Genomic DNA, 18,209 nt, shown 5'->3' with positions numbered 1-18,209 from the left:
TTAAACATCTTATAGATGCCTGAGAAAATACCTATTCCTGAGGAATGAACTCTCACAATATGACTTCTTATCAAAAATTTGTGATAATCTAATGAGTCAATATCGGCATAAAGCTTTGTTTTATTGTTAATGTAACAGAATAAGAACTAAATAATAGTTAATCTTCCAATGTATCTATCTGTAAAATCTTTATTGCAATATTCTTCTTCCATCTCACATAAAAGTAGAGAGGATTTTATTATATATTCTGGAGTTTCTTTGGGTAAGTGGGAGAAAATTCAGTGGTGAGAAACAGATTCATGAGGGTCAGCATTACCCATCACTGTGACTACACTCACAATCTCTATATTCAAAAGTGCCAATGGCACTATAGCATGTTCAATTTTGTAGAAAGATGTACAGTAATAACCTTTGGTCTATTTTTTAAATTGTGAAATTGCATTTTGAGTCAGAGAAGAGTACTATCATCATATTAAGAAATACTTACCAAGACAAAAATATCAACATCGTAAGTGCTTAAGAGTTGTACCATGCAGGAAAATCATCATTTTCTGAGAACAAAATATTGAAATTAGGCATCTGAGTGACCTAAGAATACAAGGAGCAGGTGACAATATGAGCTCTGGCCAAATAGCAATCACAGATTTACTTAAGTTAATGCAGGTGTTTTGATTAAGGTATCTAAAGATTCTGAGTTTTAGGTCAAGATAATGGACACCTTCCCTCTTGAGAGCATATTATATGGCACGAAATTAATTTTCAGAGGGGAAACAATCCCTAATACTGAAGATGATAGCATAGCTTCTATGATAGCATAGAAGATGATAGTGGATTTATCTACAGATAAGATATATTAATAAATTTCTGAAATTCAGAAAACTGTTATAAACATGGGGAGGAAGCTATAGTCCAGGGAAATATGCTAAGAACTCCTACTACAATTGTTGATTCATCAAATTCTGAAATATTTTATAGCATATAAAATTTGAAAATTTATTAAAAGTATAAAGATAATTTTTTTCATATTTTCTTCATGCTTGCTATCTTTTTTTAATATAGAAAATTGTTCCTCTCCTTTCATGGTTTTGCCTTATATGAAAATATTTTTATTTTTCAATCAGAGTTTAATTTTTCAGCAAAGAATTCTGGGTCTAAAATAATTTCCCTTCAAAATTTTAAGGGCATCTTACACTAATCTTTCTTTTCTTTGTAGGTTACCTACGTTTTTCTCATTACTTTCAGGATTCTCTCCTAAGGTTTAGAATTCTGAAGCTTTACTGGGATATCTTTGTGTGTGCGGCCTTGTTGTTAACCCCATCTAGTACCTGGTGAGCCCTTTTAATCTAAAAATGTATTTCTCTCTTCAAGTCTGGCATATTTTTTGCCTAAATTTCTTAGAAAATTTTCTCTGTTTCATTTTATTTTAGTTCTCTCTCTTTCTCTCTCTCTCTCTCTTTTGGAAGGTTCTCCTCAGATGAATACAGAAACTTTTGATCTATCCTCCACATTTCTAAATACTTCTCTAGATTTTCTACTTCTTACATGCAGAATTTCTGTGAGATAAAATGGCAACAGGAATGAAGTGATGTTGAGACTCAATAGGGGTACGTACTTGGGCATGATCTTCCAAATCACTAATTCAGTCTTCCTTTGTGCCCATTCTTCTATTACTTAATCTACCCTAATGGTAATCTATTTTTTTTATTTCTTTTCAGCACAACAGTATTCATTGTTTTTGTACCACACCCAGTGCTCCATGCAATATGTGCCCTCCCCAATACCCACCACCTGGTTCCCCCAACCTCCCACCCCCCGCACCTTCAAAACCCTCAGGTTGTTTTTCAGAGTCCATAGTCTCTCATGGTTCACCTCCCCTTCCAACTTCCCTCAACTCCCTTCTCCTCTCCATCTCCCCATGTCCTCCATGTTATAATGGTAATCTATTTTTAATTGAAGCAATCACATTTTTCATTTTGGTAATGTTTTTCAAAGCAAATGTTTTAGTTTCTTGGTTTGTTTATTTTGCAGATATGGTATCTTACTATGTTTCTCTAAGGATATTCTATTTTAATATCTTCTTCTGTTTCTTTTATTAACTCTGTTCATTGTAACTTGTTGACTTTCATGATTTTTGGTTTCCTGCTCATTTTTGTTAAAAATTTTAATAAAAAATGGGCCTAAGATGAATACTTTTGTAGTTGGAATGTGTTTCTTAAACTCATAAACACTGGTGGGTTGGACCAGAAATAAAGATAGTTCTGATTACAGGAGCCCTCCACTTGCAATGTCCAACTAGACATTTTGTTTTTGAGGTGAAGTGGTATACCCTCCCTTGATAAACCAAAATTGGTTATTTAGAGCAGTAACTTAAAAATCCCAATACTCAGGCCATCACCAAACCATGAAATCAGAATTCTGGGAGCTGGACTTCAATATTCAAATCCCCCAGTTGATTGCAATGTGAAGCCAGATGTGAGAACCATCACATTCTAGCACTGTGTGCTTACCTTATTCTACACACATTTTGGAAGCTTTCCTATCAGAGTCCTGCCATCAGAGTGCTATTCTCACCTCAGTGCCAGTGTTGTCATCAGCTATCCTGAGTGGGATTCAGTTAGTTACTTTTCCCCAGGTTCTATAGTCTCTGACCTTGGAATTATTCCCAAAGTCTCCCTGGCAAACTCCTATATTGTCCCCTTAATTGTCCCCTTAATTGTCTATGTGTTTTCTTACCCTGTTAGGTCTCAACATCACTTCATTCCTGTCAACATTTTATCTTACAGATATTTTGCACTATTCTGCTCTGTTGGTGACATCACCCTTAAGTTGTAAATGCTACTATGAATCCATATTATCTTTTTTTCCATTTTAATGTGAGAAGTAGAAATCTAGTCTCCATAGAATCTCTAAGAAGAGATATTCAGGTTTATGTATTTGTTCATTCTTTCATTTATTAAGTCAGCATTGGTTCCCTGCTCTATGTATTAAGCTTAAAGCAGAGAACAAGAAAAACACAGATACTGCCTCACATAGCTTGTATTCTACTGTGTTTTTGATAGTAGTCAATCACCACCAATTGGAAGCAATCCAAATATTTAATAATATATTGGTGGTTGGATGAGTTAAGATAATATACATCTAATGAAGCATTATCCAGTTTTTAACTACACTGAAAAATTATGACCTGAAAAAAACTTCACAACATAATGTTAAGTGGAAAAAAGCAGGATACAGAATTGTACATACAGTATAAAGAAAAATTAAAGGTTTTTGCCTCTGAATTGGGATACCCTGGATAATTAATGTATTTGTCTTTATATTTTTTTCAGTACTTCTAATACTAACAGATTTATTTTCTAGGTAATATACTATTTTAAAAAGTTATGATCATTTTTTATTATATTCCCTTCTTCAATATAAAACACAAATAGCAACAGATAGAATCTAACTATTTCACTTTACCAAGGGGCACAGATTTAGAAAATAAAGCTTGTAACTCAGAAATCAAGGGGACTTTGAGTTCTCATACATATTCTGCAATGTAAGCTTCCTAAAGGTAAGTGATTAACGTAACTTTTGCTTCGTTTTGTTTTGTGGTTTATTTTGGTATAATACCTTGCTAAGTCATGTGGTTCATTAAGAATTACCTTCACAAAGACAGATGATATGTTTTAAGTCAAAGAATTGCTGTCGCACATAACATCAGTGCTCATGTTGGTTCTCTTGTTTCAGTATAGGGGTTTGTGTGAAGCCCCTTAACCTAAAAATCTTGGCTGATAACATAACTTGATGTCAGTTTTATTCTGAGTAGGAAAAGACTTCATGGAATTTGACAGAGCCCCTCTCCCAACACATTATTAATAAAGCAGGAGAAAATAAGTAAGTAGAAAGTAGATGGAAGATGAAGAGATTAGCCTGATATACTGTTACTATATATTACAGGCTTTGGACAAAGGTAATATGAAAATGACTACTTAAAATTTTGCTCAAAGCCGAGGAAGACCCAAGGAAGGAAATTTCCTTCAAATGTTAGTTAACAAACCCCTCCTTGTTTTGTCAGCCAGCTAATGCTACTCCTCCCAACTTCTGAAGATCTGGACATACATTGAGAGGTGAGTATTAGCTTCTGGGGGAAACAAACAAACAAAAAAAAGCTCATCTCTGCTACTCATTGACCTCCAGAAACCATCTCCTCAAGTCTAATATGGAGTCATGGCTACCCCAGACAAAAGAGCAATCTAATCTATAAAAAGCTTGGACAGGGCTGCAAAGATGCAGTTGCATTGACTCTGAAGGAGACAATTACTTTATATTATATGAAGTGTCATAAAATAGAAATTGAATGAGCACTTCTGTGGTACATCATGAATGCAATTGGTCATATTAATTGAACAGAACATAGGTAATATCTGACTAAATGAAAGACCAAATGCTATACAATCTAATTATATAAAAACATCTGTGTCAATTTTATTCTGTTAAAAATCACCTGTAAGGGTTATCTCAACAAAAAAAAATTGTCTGTTTTTTGCGTAATGTTGTTTTTTTGTGTTTTGTTTCCTTTATGGTTTTACCACTCAGCCAATTTTGGTTAAAGGTACATTTTCTCACAATGTGCTACCAGTATTACACATAAGTTCAAATATTTTTCTTAAATGTAATACATAATAGACTTTTGGAGGGACATTCAGTTTACCATTCATTTTAATAACAGAAGAATCCTCTTGAAACTTAGTTTTAAACCATAAAATATATGCTATGCAAAATAGATTTTAAATGTTATACTGTTTCTATCACTATAGAGTAAATCATTCTGTTGACTTTATGATACAATGGATATTTTAGCACTTAAAATACTAGTTATTTTCTCCAAATGCAGTTTCCTTAGAAACAGTACACTTTACTTGTTAGACAAAGAAGGATCAGAACTAACTCTACAACATTACATAAGTCTTTTCAGCTCTGATTTCACTAAATTCACATATATATTAAAATTCATTTGAAACATTTAGTATATTTTGTCTTGAGAGCATAAAATAAACTTCACATTTCTTGACAATATATTTAGGATATTTATAATATATTTAATATATAGACATATTTGTTTATACACATTTGTACATACATACACAGAGGAAGTAAGCTAGAGACCAAAAGTAATGATATATTTTCCAAGTCTATTAGTTGCTCTCTAAAAAGATGACACACTTAGAGATGCCTGGGTGACTCAGTGTGTTGAGTGTCCAGTGTCTCAATTTTGGCTCCGGTCATGATCTCAGGGTTGTGAGATCGAGCTCCACATCTGGCTTCACACTGAGTATGGAGCCTGCTGGGGATTCTCTCTCTCCCTCTCCCTCTGCTTTGCCTGCTGGTGCTCTCTCTCTTTCTCACTCGCTCTTTAAGTAAATAAATAAAATCTTTAAAAAAATAAAATAAAAAGATGACACATTTAGAAATACATCAATGTAAAACTAACTAGTTTTGTTTCACATATTTGAAGAGTTTAGTTTTTAAGTATTTAATGTATTTTTAAAATGATATGCAGTCTAACATTATAGTATTTCAGTGTATAAATGCTCATCCAATAGCATCATATTCATTCATGTTAAAAATGTGAAGGTAGGGGACGCCTGGGTGGCTCAGTTGGTTAAGCAGCAGCCTTCGGCTCAGGTCATGATCCCAGCGTCCTGGGATCAAGTCCCACATCAGGCTCCTTGCTCGGCGGGGAGCCTGCTTCTCCCTCTGCCTCTACCTACCACTCTGTCTGCCTGTGCTCGCTCACTCTCTCTCTCTCTAACAAATAAATAAATTTTTAAAAAAATTTAAAAAAAATGTGAAGGTAGAAATGACCGGTAAATATTTGTGACCTGGAAAAAAGAAAAAAGGAGGGGAAGACATATGGAAGTTGCCTGTATTGTAGCTTTCTTTGAAATGGGACTCTTAGTCTTCCTCTTTTTAGTGCTCTAATGTATCAAGTGGTTACTTGGCCACTTGGGAAGAGTTAAGTCAAATCACCCATCAAAATCTACAATATACAGTGTTTATAAATATTCAGAATTATTTTCATTCACTCATTAGTCTCTAGTCTAAGAAAATATTGAATTATCAGTTTTTCACAGATGGAACCACCCTTCCTTTCTGGCATACTGTACCTGAATGAATAAGCATAGTGCTTTGGAAATAGTGCAGTAAAATAAACAAAAGTGGTGATGTAATTTTCCTCCTGTCCTCAACATCAATACTTACTAGGAAATGGTTCAGTAGCCAAAAGAAATCTTATTTTCATTTTAATTCGGTCTTGGTGTGAGGTTGAGTAAGAAAATTAGTGCATTGGATCAAAAGAATACATGCACTACTGGGTATTTACCCCAAAGATACAGATGTAGTGAAAAGAAGGGCCATCTGTACCCCAATGTTTGTAGCAGCAATGGCCACAGTCGCCAAACTGTGGAAAGAACCAAGATGCCCTTCAATGGACGAATGGATAAGGAAGATGTGGTCCATATACACTATGGAGTATTATGCCTCCATCAGAAAGGATGAATACCCAACTTTTGTAGCAACGTGGATGGGACTGGAAGAAATTATGCTGAGTGAAATAAGTCAAGCAGAGGGAGTCAAGTATCATATGGTTTCACTTATTTGTGGAGCATAACAAATAATATGGAGGACAAGGGTAGATGGAGAGGAGAAGGGAGTTGAGGGAAATTGGAAGGGGAGGTGAACCATGAGAGACTACGGACTCTGAAAAACAACCTGAAGGTTTTGAAGGGGCAGGGGGTGGGAGGTTGGGGGAACCAGGTGGTGGGTATTAGGGAGGGCACGGATTGCATGGAGCACTGGGTGTGGTTCAAAAACAATGAATACTGTTACGCTGAAAAGAAATAAAAAATTTAAAAAAAAAAAAGAATACAAAGCAAGTTTTTAAGTGTGACATGTAGCTCACTAGTCCCCTAAGATCAGGACAAATAGCAAAGTATTTAAACGTATCGGAGAATAAATTCATACTAGTCATTAGAATAAATGTTGATTTATTCTAATAACTGCTATTATTAGATAATAATATATCTATATATATAATTTATCTATTCCTCTGTTCCTCAGTTGCTATTGAGGAACAGCAACTGAGAAAATTGAGGAACAGAGGAAATCATGGAAATGTTACTATCCTAGCAAGACCATCCAAAGGCACAAACATGAATTAAGTGAAATCTATGTACCATGCATGCTTTTCTGATCCTTGACGCTCACTTTCCTATCCCTGACTCACATGTGTTTCTCTGTGGCTCCCCCATCAGATGTGACTGAGCAATGTATGGCTAAACGGCACCGATGGAATCTGTGTCCTTTGATACATGTGTTGCCCTCCTCCAATCAAATATAGCACTTTGAGAGCTATTCCCTAAGGTTACGCTTCAAGTAGAGGAAGTTAATCAGAATAACTACACCAGAAAAATATGTTAATGATCGTTAATTGCTTCACATGTATTTTGAACTATAACTACGGAAAGAAAAAATGATAAATTTCTTTCCTCTGGTAAGTGTTCAAGTCTCATAAAGATCCTGCTGTCTGATTTAAAGTATTTTTATGCTGCAAAAGAGTCAGCTTTGACTAAGATATTGCTTAGACACTGGTTTGGGTGTCTAAAACAATGAACTGCATTAATAGTAATATCTTTCCTACCAGTTGACTAAATAGCAGCCTAAATTCAGCATTCTTTAGGTATGTCCAGGGACTATTACAGAATTTGAGATTTGATAAAACACACATGTGTTAAACCAGGAAGAATTTAGCAAAATATTTGGTCAGATTTTAAGTTATTTTGATTTATTGGGTGACATTATTTTAAGACATGTTATGTTTTTTATTTGTGGAATTAGAAAATGGCCCAAAGTGACCCAATTTTTATAATATCAGACTGTTTGAAGACATAAATCAGGCCAAATAGATTATTACCTAATAAGCACTTCTCATAAAAATGAAATTTTAAAAATAAAAATTTAAAAAAAACACAGAAAAGTAATATTTTAAAAAGCAGGAGGATTGCTATAACAGAAACATAAAACTTTAACTTATTGTCTAACTTTATCTTCAAAGGAAGTCAGTGGACAAATGGTCCTAGTACACTTGAATAAAAGCAGTTTAGCACATCAGTGTTTCAGGCAAGCCCCATTTACTGGAACCTTAGTCCCTGGCCTGGAATAAAAATACCAGTGAAGATTCCACACATGCACAGGTGTTAGCTTCCACATGCTTTTAAATTTTTAAAAAGCTGTACCACCACCTGACATCTACATAAAGAATTCATGCATAAATAAGAGACAACAATCAAAGTCCAAAACTCTTTTAGTTAGCATTTTTAAAAAACACATGGAAGAGAAATAAAAATTGATCTCTGTTCTTGATCTTAGCTCTACCTCTCCCTTTTCCCCTTTGCCTTTGGTTGTGAATTCCCCTTCAGTCTTAGTCACTCACCTCATCAACTCTGTTCTGCCCATAATTCCACCAGAGTATCTGGCCCCTCAGACAAACAAGAACAGTGGTCCAGCGAGAATGTCAGTCTGTGGAAGATACCTAGTTCACACAGCTGTTTGCATTTTGGGATTTGGCTTTACACTCCAGATGGCCTATCTCTGAGACCTTGATTCTGTTAATGTTTCCAACTTCTTTTCTGGGTTAAGACACCTGTGCTTCTCAACCATTCCCCTGTTAGTCTGTTACTTCTGACTGAGATCTTTTTCACCAGGGCCAAGGTTTCAAACTTGTGGTGGTCTCAAAGGGCTGAATGAAGTGGTTCTTCTTACCATGTGTGACCTAGGATACTAGAGTCTGAGGAGGAAGAGAGAGGAGCCAGTATCTGTGGGTGACCTACTACTTTCCAGGGATGGACCTAGGTTCTTTACATGGCTTTCACTCAAAGCAACAAATTATGATTATTATTCCCATTTTTCAGCTTAACAACTGAGGACTCAAAAACAAACAAACAAGAAGATTGCCCAGTTTATACTACTAAAATGTCAATTTGAAATAGACAGGGGTCTATTTCTGGCTCTGCCACTGGACAACTTTGGCCAACTCATTTAATTTCTTTCATCCTCAAAAGCCACATCTGTAAGTTATTTTCATCATATTAGACTGATACCTTGAAGACTCATAGGTCTCAAAATTTCTGAAACTATGATAGAAAAAATTAATTCACTGTCCAATTATTAAAGCTTGATAAAAATGTAATGAAATGTCATTATACTATTCTCTCTACTTTTTTATATGATTAAAATTTGCCATAACAAGTTTTTTTAAGTACTCTGTTATCTAAGGAGTAACCTACCAATTGACCTTCACTAAAACACATAAATTGGTGGTAATTTTGGAAATTAGCTTCATCATCTTTCTATTTACTTTTCACGTGGAATAGATATGGAATAGATATGCAAAAACTGCTATTGACGGTCAGTGAATTTTTCCATTTGTTCCACATATTGTAAATTCAAACTCCCATGTAACAAAAGTCAAATAAGAATATTCTTCACTTAAAAACAAACCCAAATTTTATTTGTCTCTAATAGTTGTGGTTTCCCCTGAGGGGATAAGCAAGCATTTTATTCCTGTGGGAGCCTATTCTGGTTTAACTAACTCCTGTGTTTTACTTACAATCTTACCAGACCTTGCCCAGATTCCTTTCTCTAAGGGGTGCACTTACTGGACAAGAGTTCCAGGTTCTGACAGACACTTTGAATTTGAGTATGGTCGAGGAGAGAGTCTGAGTCACTGAAATCTAGAAAATCCACTTTGTAAACCACACCATTCCTGCTGGAGTATGCAATGTTGACCAGAAATGTTTGAGCAAGTTAACCAAAGGACAAACAGTTTCCCACATTCCTAAGGTTCCATAAACAATGAGATGTTCTCTTTTGAAAGATCAGCATTATGAACAGTAATAATTATCCCACTTAAATATTATTCATTCAAATAAGGAAAGCTAGAATGCTTAAAATATAAAAAACTAGCAAAACTCAACCAGATGTTTTACCATGGCTGATTTCATTCTTTTCTTGTAGTCCAAAGTCTCTAAAACAGTGAAGGGAGAAATAAATGTTCTAAGTTTTATAATGTTTCCTTTAAAATTTCGTTTAGTTGTTAAACTCTTAAACTGTATCCTACATACATTTAGAAGAGAATGGGGATTCTTGCCAGTTTTAGGACTATCTTTCTTTTGGAATGTCAATCCCCCTGCACTGTTCAGAATTCAATGTGAGGCAAACAACATTTGATTGGTGAGGGGTTTTCTTTGAAATGGAAACATTAAGGAGGTAGTGTTTTATTGTGTTTCTTAAAATATTTGGAATCTCAAATTAACTTATTACTTAAAACTTATTTCTGATTCAGAAATAATTATACATTAGATTCCAGATATATGATTTTGGTAATTCAAACTCTGTTGGCTCAAAACCCCACCCAGAAACACAAGACTGAACAGAAACGTCTCCATTCCATAGTCACTTTGTTGGCACGAGCTCCTTCCAACATGTAAATGTAAAATGCACATCTTTGGACATGAAAAAAAAATTATTAGAAATACTCTATTGTAGAAGCAAGTAAATGGTTTTAAAAACAGCTGTTGCTGCTATAAGGAAGGTAAATATTTTATTTTGTGACACAGAAAATAATAACAAGCAAATATAATTCTTTTACAAAATGGCTGGGATCGAGATAAGGTACTTCCAAATATTTTCATCCCACCAAGGAAAAGAACAGAAATACTCCCTGGTCAGAACGTGAGGGAAAAAAGCAGATATGAGCAGTTTTTTAATGGAAACGAACCTCAGTGGAATGAGGTTTACTCACCGATAGAATCTTGGAAATCTGATACTTTAATTTTATTTATTTATTTCTTGGTATTTTGGACATAAATGTTGTAAAAAGTAGCCATTCTGTATGAAGGGGCTCAAGTGACCAACTTCAAAGAAAGAATCAGAAGAATAGAAGGGGTGATCCTAACTATAACAATCAAAACTGGGAAGACGTTCAGCTGAGCTTCCATGTAACATGTAAGTGATATGTAAGAGTAGAATCAGCAAAATACAGAACAAAATCCATGTTGAAAGAATTTTTTAGATGCTATACACTTGATCATTTTAGAGCTTTTGTTCATTTTCCCCTTGTAAATAGCATCATTGTACTTGAATTGTAAGAGGCCCGTATTTTGACTATTTTCATTAATCAATCTCCCTACCCATCATAGTCTCTCCATACTTATTTATTCTGCTTGTTTTCCAGGAAGCTGATTTCTGTGGCATACCTCCATCGCTGCCACCCACTCTGGTTTCTTGTTGGTTTGACCACTGGGAAGCACCAGCACCTTGGGAAGGTGGAGGAGGAGTAGAATTCAGGACATGTGTGTATCCTCCCAGGTCACTCCTTGCTGGATGCCAGGAACTGGCGACAGCTCCACTCACAGTCTTAGCTTCTGTCAGATGGCCCTTCCCATGTAGCTATTTTCTCTGCTTTCAGTAAAGCTTCCCCTCATCTCACTCTTTCTCCCCCCACCCTCCTCAAAGCACAGCAAGCCAAAAATAATTCCACATGCCCGGGACAAGTGAAAAAATTAGCTCTATAACAGATTCTTAACAGAGGAAGTTATTTACACCACATGTCCATTTAAATAGCCCATTTGGCTGGAATACAAGTTTGATAGGTCTTCGAGTCTTGGAGAAGAGCATTACGACAAACTTAATCTGTAGTTGAAGATTAGAAAAAATCACTACAGTCCCCAGCTGCTAGTTCACAGCTATTGAATTAACCTATTTTTTTTTTAATCTAACAAAGATAATCAGAAGCAGTTACTTCACAACATATCTTTACCATTTGCCTCAGGCCTTCTACCATCATATCGTTCTTTATAGTCTTTTTGTGACATAGATATTATACCGGCCTGTTCATTATATCTTACAAGAGCACCTGGAAATCAGGAACAAGAACCCAGATGCCTTGTAAGACCCATGTATGTCAGAGGGTAGAAGCTAAGCCTGAGAAGTTTCAGAGGTCTGCCACACTGGTAAAGTATTTGAAAGTCCAGTATCTATGAAATGTCAAGATATTTCTTAGAAAGTGAGAGAAGGTTGTTATTACACTTCTATCTGTCTTACACTTCTATCATTTACCGCAAAGAAAGAGGCACAATGCTTGCTGGGTCTTTTTGGATTTTGGAACGAAATATACCAGGTTTAAGTTGTCAGTTTCAAGTGGGTTCTACATCAATAAAAGGTTTCATGGCAGGTCCAACTAACCTTCTCTCTGAGTTTTTTTTTTTTTTTTTTGAGAGTTAAATGTATTAATCTGTATAAGTCACCTAGTACAATACCTAGCATATAGTAACCCCTCATTAAATTAAATAACACCTCATTAAACCCCTCATTAAATTCATTGCTTGAAAATAAGTCCTTTAAAGAAATACATTGGGGAAGGAAGGGAGTTTTGGGCAGGGAAAGAAGTCAGGGTGGTTCAAAAGCACAGATTTTTCATAACTTACCCAGTATCTTAAGTTTGCTGTATTCTAAGTAGGTTCATCTACATATTGCATTTTTAAGAGTGCTTTCAAATGCCAGATATTTAGCTTTGAATTAAAAAACATGAGTTAGCACAGCCAAGAAACTAATTGCCTGCCACCATGCATACAAAAATCAAACTCTTCTAGTACAAATATTTTCATTTAATGTAAAAGCTTCCAACCAAGTCTCCTCCTACAGTCTCCAACCCAGATGGTTTATTCTGTTCCTCTTGTTTTTATACGTTATCTAATGGAGTAAAGCTTAAATGAAGTACAGAATACATTTCTGCCAAATTATTACCACTTATTTTATAAAAGTTATTATACATTTTCCTCTTTCTCTCTATAATTCATAGATAACAAAAGGAGCCTGATTTTGAGAAAAAACTACATTATTTAAGAATCACAAATCATACAACTTCTAATAATAAAACAGATACCACTCTTTCTTTATTTCTTGGTGGAGTCAACTGTCATATAAGTAGAGAATTACATCAAGATTGATGTCATCTATTCCTGCTTTCCCCTATGCAATTCGTTACAGCTTCACACCAAAGATACCGTGGAAAAACACTACTTTGGTGTCTATGATATTGTGCTTCTGCCAGTACTGTCACTGTCTCATGACCTTGGCAAGTCACTTCACCTCATTTCATCTGTAGTGTGAGGATGGAGGGAACACATCTGCAATGACTCTTATCTTTCTAAATAGAACTTTGCATCATGTACAGACCCATGTGCTGTGTATACCACCATAGGTGTGTACCATGCCTATACCTAGGCCACAGAACATTGACTTATGTGGATCAAAGTAGATGTTAGATAATTTCAAACATGAAAAGAAACCAATAAATAACACTGTCCTTCAAATGCATTGAGTTACTGATTAGGAATATTTTTTGTCCAGTTTTACAACAGTCATGATACAACTAAATGGAAGACAAATGTCTTAGTCCATTCAGACTGCTATAAAAAAAAGTACTGCAGTTTATTTCTCACAGTTCTGGTGGCTGAAAGTTCAAGATCATACAGCCAGCATGGTTGGGTTCTGGTGAGAGCTCTCTTCTGGATTATAGACTGCCAACTTCTTGCTGTATTCTTAGTGGTGCAGAGCAGAGAGAGGACGAAAGCTCTGTCATGACTCTTATAAGGGCACTAATCCATTCATGAGTGTTCCGCCCTCATGACCTCATTTAATCCTATTTATTTCTCAAACACCCTACCTTCTAATATAATCACCTGAAAGAAGAAGGGTAGGGTTTCACCATATGAGTTCTGGGGGGAATTAAACAGTCTATAACAGCAATACTGTTAAAGTATTATTGAAAATAATTTAATATTATCTATTGGATGTTTGCATATAATTTGGAACTCATTTTCTACATTTGACCAGAGTGCAAATATATACCAACCTAGGAAAGTAATGGCAGTAAAGCAAGAAATCTCTATAATGAAGCCCAGTAAAAGAAAAGAAAGCTATCCTCTTCTAATATCTTCTATCTCTATTCTCTTCCAATATCTATCTAATATCTTCTAACAATGGTTGTTTGATTCCACTGCTATTAATATTTCTTTACAGGGTAGACAAATACCTTTATATATACCAGGAAGTGTTACATATCCCAGAAAACTCATCTAGTGGTATAAAAGTATCTCCGTTCCATGTACAAAATTCTTTGTTCCTGTTAACGCTGAGTTAACAACACTGTCAATAGCACAGAGGTGGCAAAGAGACACGTGCATGGGCATACATCTCAAAGGGGGAAAGAACAGACGGTTTTTCACCTCAATTACTGTTTTCACCTTGATTACTGTACTCAAATACACAAAAATAAATTCAAAATAAATTAAAGATCTAAATGTGAGGCTTAAAACCGTAAAATGTGAGACCTAACACTCCTAAAAGAAAACAAGCAAATAATCATTTTGACATCAGCCTTACCAGCATTTTTCTAGATATGCCTCCTCAGGCAAGAAAAACAAGAGCAAAAATAAACTATTGGGACTATACTAAAATAAAAAGCTTTTGCAAAATAGAGGAGACCATGAAGAAAAAAAAAAATGAAAAGGCAACATACTCAATGGGAGAAGCTATTTCCACAAGATATCCAATAAGGGTTGATCTCCAAAATATATAAAAAACTTATACAATTCAACACCAAAAAAATAAACAATCTGATTTAAAAATGGGCAGAAGACCTGAAAAAAACATTTTTCCAAAGAAGACTTCCAGATGGCCAATAGACACATGAAAAGATGCTCAAAATCAATCATCAACAGGGAAAAGCAAATCAAAACCATAATAAGATATCACATCTGTCAGAATAGCTAATATCAAAAAGAGAAGTAAGAAGTATCAGTGAGGATGTGGGGGAAAAGGAATACTCATACACTGTTGGTGGGAATGTAAATTGATACAGCTACTGTGGAAAACAGTATAGAGGTTCCTCAAAAAATTAAAAATAAAATTACCATATGATTCAGTTATTCCACTACTGAGTATTTACCCAAAGAAAACTAAAATTCTAATTCAAGAAGATATTTTCATTTCTATACTTACTGCTGCATTACTTATAATAGCTAAAATATGAAGTGAACCAGGTATCTACTGATAGATGAATGCATAAAGAATAAAGAAAATGTGGGATGTGTGTCTGTGTGTGTATATACCTTTACACAATGGAATGTTACACAGCTATAAAAAGGAATGAGATCTTGCCATTTACAACAACATGGATGGGCACAGAAGGTATTATGCTAAGTGAAGTAAGTCAGAGAAAGAAAAATACTGTATGGTTACACTTACACGTGGAATCTAAAAAACAAAACAAATTTAAAAAGCAGAAACAGACACATAAATACAGAGAACAAACTGATGGTTAACTGCCAGAGAGGAGCTGGGTAGGGGGGATGGGCAAAATGAGTGAAGGGGAATGGAAGGCACAGGCTTCCATTTATGAAATGAATAACTCACAGAAATGACAGGTACAGCATAGGGAATATAATCAATTGTATTATAATAGCATTGCATGGTGACAGATGGTAACTATGCACGTGGTGAGCATGGCATAACCTACAGAGTTGTCAAATCACTATGTTGTACACCTGAAACTAATGTAATATTGTGTGCCAACTATACTTCAATTTAAAAAAAGAATAAATTCCCACTAGCAAGAAATAGCACCACAGAATTCTTACTTTTGAGAAGTTTGAAGCCAGAAGTGAACTGAACCATACCTCAGACTCCAGGACAGCCTTAACCCAAATCAATTTCGGACTGAATTGAGGTGATCAGCCCTTCATCCCTTGTGCCTATAGAAAAAAGGTCAAGGCGTTCTATCTCTGTGCTTCTTCCAGACACAACTTCTGGCATACCAGTAAAAACAATCCTGACAAAACCATGGTAAAATCCTTATTAGAGGAAGTAAATCAAATGTAAATGTTATTATAAAATGTTCTAGGATGACAAATAATGTTAATGAGTGACAGATAATATGTGATGCATTCAAGGTCAAAGTGCAAAAATAATTTGCTAGTTTGGGGATTTGCACTTATTTTTAGAGGACAGGAAGATTAAACAGTAGACTTTCTACAATAGGATTAAAGTTGGTTCCTTCTTCCTGCTCTCTTTTACCACACAAACAAAATTTGTATCTTCAAGGAGATACTACAGGATTCTCAACTCTCAGTAAAAAGGTAGCTCTCAAAAATTCTTGCAAAAAATAAAAAAAATTTTCAAAAAATTCCCGTGAATGCAGGAATACTTTGAGGAGCAGAAATTTCCAGGAATTACCAGGTAAGAATGAAATCAAGTTTTAATAGGACAGCATAAATTAAGCACTTCTCATTAATGCAAAAGGGAGTTAAAGTATTTTTTAGTTAATTTGAAAATAGTAGATAAGTTGATTTTATCTTAAAAATATGATCATGTACAGCTAAGCTTATTTTTTTTCAGTTTCTCCCTTGAGTGATTTATATGCATGTATGCTCTAAAGTGATTTTCATGCAAGAAAAAAAATTTATATATATATATATGTATATATATATATATATATATAGAGAGAGAGAGAGAGAGAGAGGTATTTTGTATATATACCTCTACTGGAGAATAATTACATTGTACTAGGCCTGTTTTATGTCCCCACTTGATGCTCATGGCACCTGATAAAAGAAAGGTAGTCATTAAAATTTGAATGAATGAGTGATTCATAAACAACATAAAAAGCTATGTGAATTTTATCTTCAAAATATGCAGCATTACCTTTATTGTCTACATATTTCCAAACTTGCCTACCATTATACTTTCAAAAAAGGACTTTTTAGCTATGAGGAAATAGGAGTATTTACTTTTAAAGAAGAACAACCACAAGATTTTTTTAAAATATATAAAGATGCCCCTTGCACAGCATAAAAAATTCCAAACACTCAAAATAATGGTGCAAAGTCTGTGCAATACCCCCACACAGAAAATTAATAATCTTCATGAACAGAAATTTTGTAAGATACACAAAATGAAAAGAAATGCTATGATTATATTGAAAGTGTCAATATTATAAAGAAGTTGATCTCCCTAAACTGATTTATAGATGTATATATACAATTTTACAATTTGTAAATTATTTTTTCATGTCTATCATCTAATTTAATTCCCTTTGACAATCTTGTGAATTTAGTCTTGCTAATCCCTATGGAAGACATGGAGACTCACACAGGACAGACTCCTCAGGTCCCACAAGTTATAATAATAAGGCTGGGATTCAAACTCAGGTCCTGGACTCTTAAGGAGGGGTCTAATCCACTATATCATAAACTTTCCCTGGCATTGCAGCCCCACCAGTCTGTGAGGCACAGGATTCCCAGGGGAAACATTCTGTTAAAAAGACATCCTTGATGAGATTGGCATATCTTTCTCCTGGAATGTAAACTCCATGAAAGCAAGGATTTTAATTTGTTTCAGTCATTGCTGTATCTCCGTTGTATAGGATAATGCTTGTGTCATAGGCCGCGATCAATAATTAATTATTGTATGAATAAAAATGAAGAATTAAACTTTGTTCTGAAGTAGATGAAGGTAAATACAAACTTAGGTACTACTGGTTTTTAGATTTAATCTAAACATTCAAATTCAGTCCAAGAATTAGAAATACGTGTATAGTACATAACATGGCAAGGGATGGCCTACACAAATGAAATAATTACAGGCAACTCTTTGAACTTTAATAGTAAATTTGCTTTGCTAAATTTTTTTCCACCCATTTCCAACCTAGGATCCTCAGTCATCACTCAATAAAGCAATGAATATACATTCTTCTTGTTATTTACCCAAAGGAGTCAAAACTTATATCCATACAAAAACCTGCACATGGATGCTTAGAGCAGCTTTATTTATAATTGCCAAAACTTGAGCACCTGGGTAGCTCAGCTGGTTAAGCGTGTACTTTAAGCTCAGGTCATGATCTCAGGGTCATGGAATCATGTCCTACATTGGGCTCCCTGGTCAGGAGGGAGACTGCTTCTCCCTCGGCCCCTACCCTCATCCACATTCATTTGCGCATGTGTTCGCTCTCTCTCTCTCTCTCAAAAACAAACAAACAAAATCTTTTAAAAAATTATAATTACCAAAACTTGGAAATAACCAAGATTATTCTTCAGTAGGTAAAC

The sequence above is a fragment of the Martes martes genome (genome assembly GCF_963455335.1).
Source record: "Martes martes genome assembly, chromosome: 2".
In the NCBI taxonomy this organism is placed as follows: domain Eukaryota; kingdom Metazoa; phylum Chordata; class Mammalia; order Carnivora; family Mustelidae; genus Martes; species Martes martes.
This window is presented reverse-complemented; position numbering follows the sequence as displayed.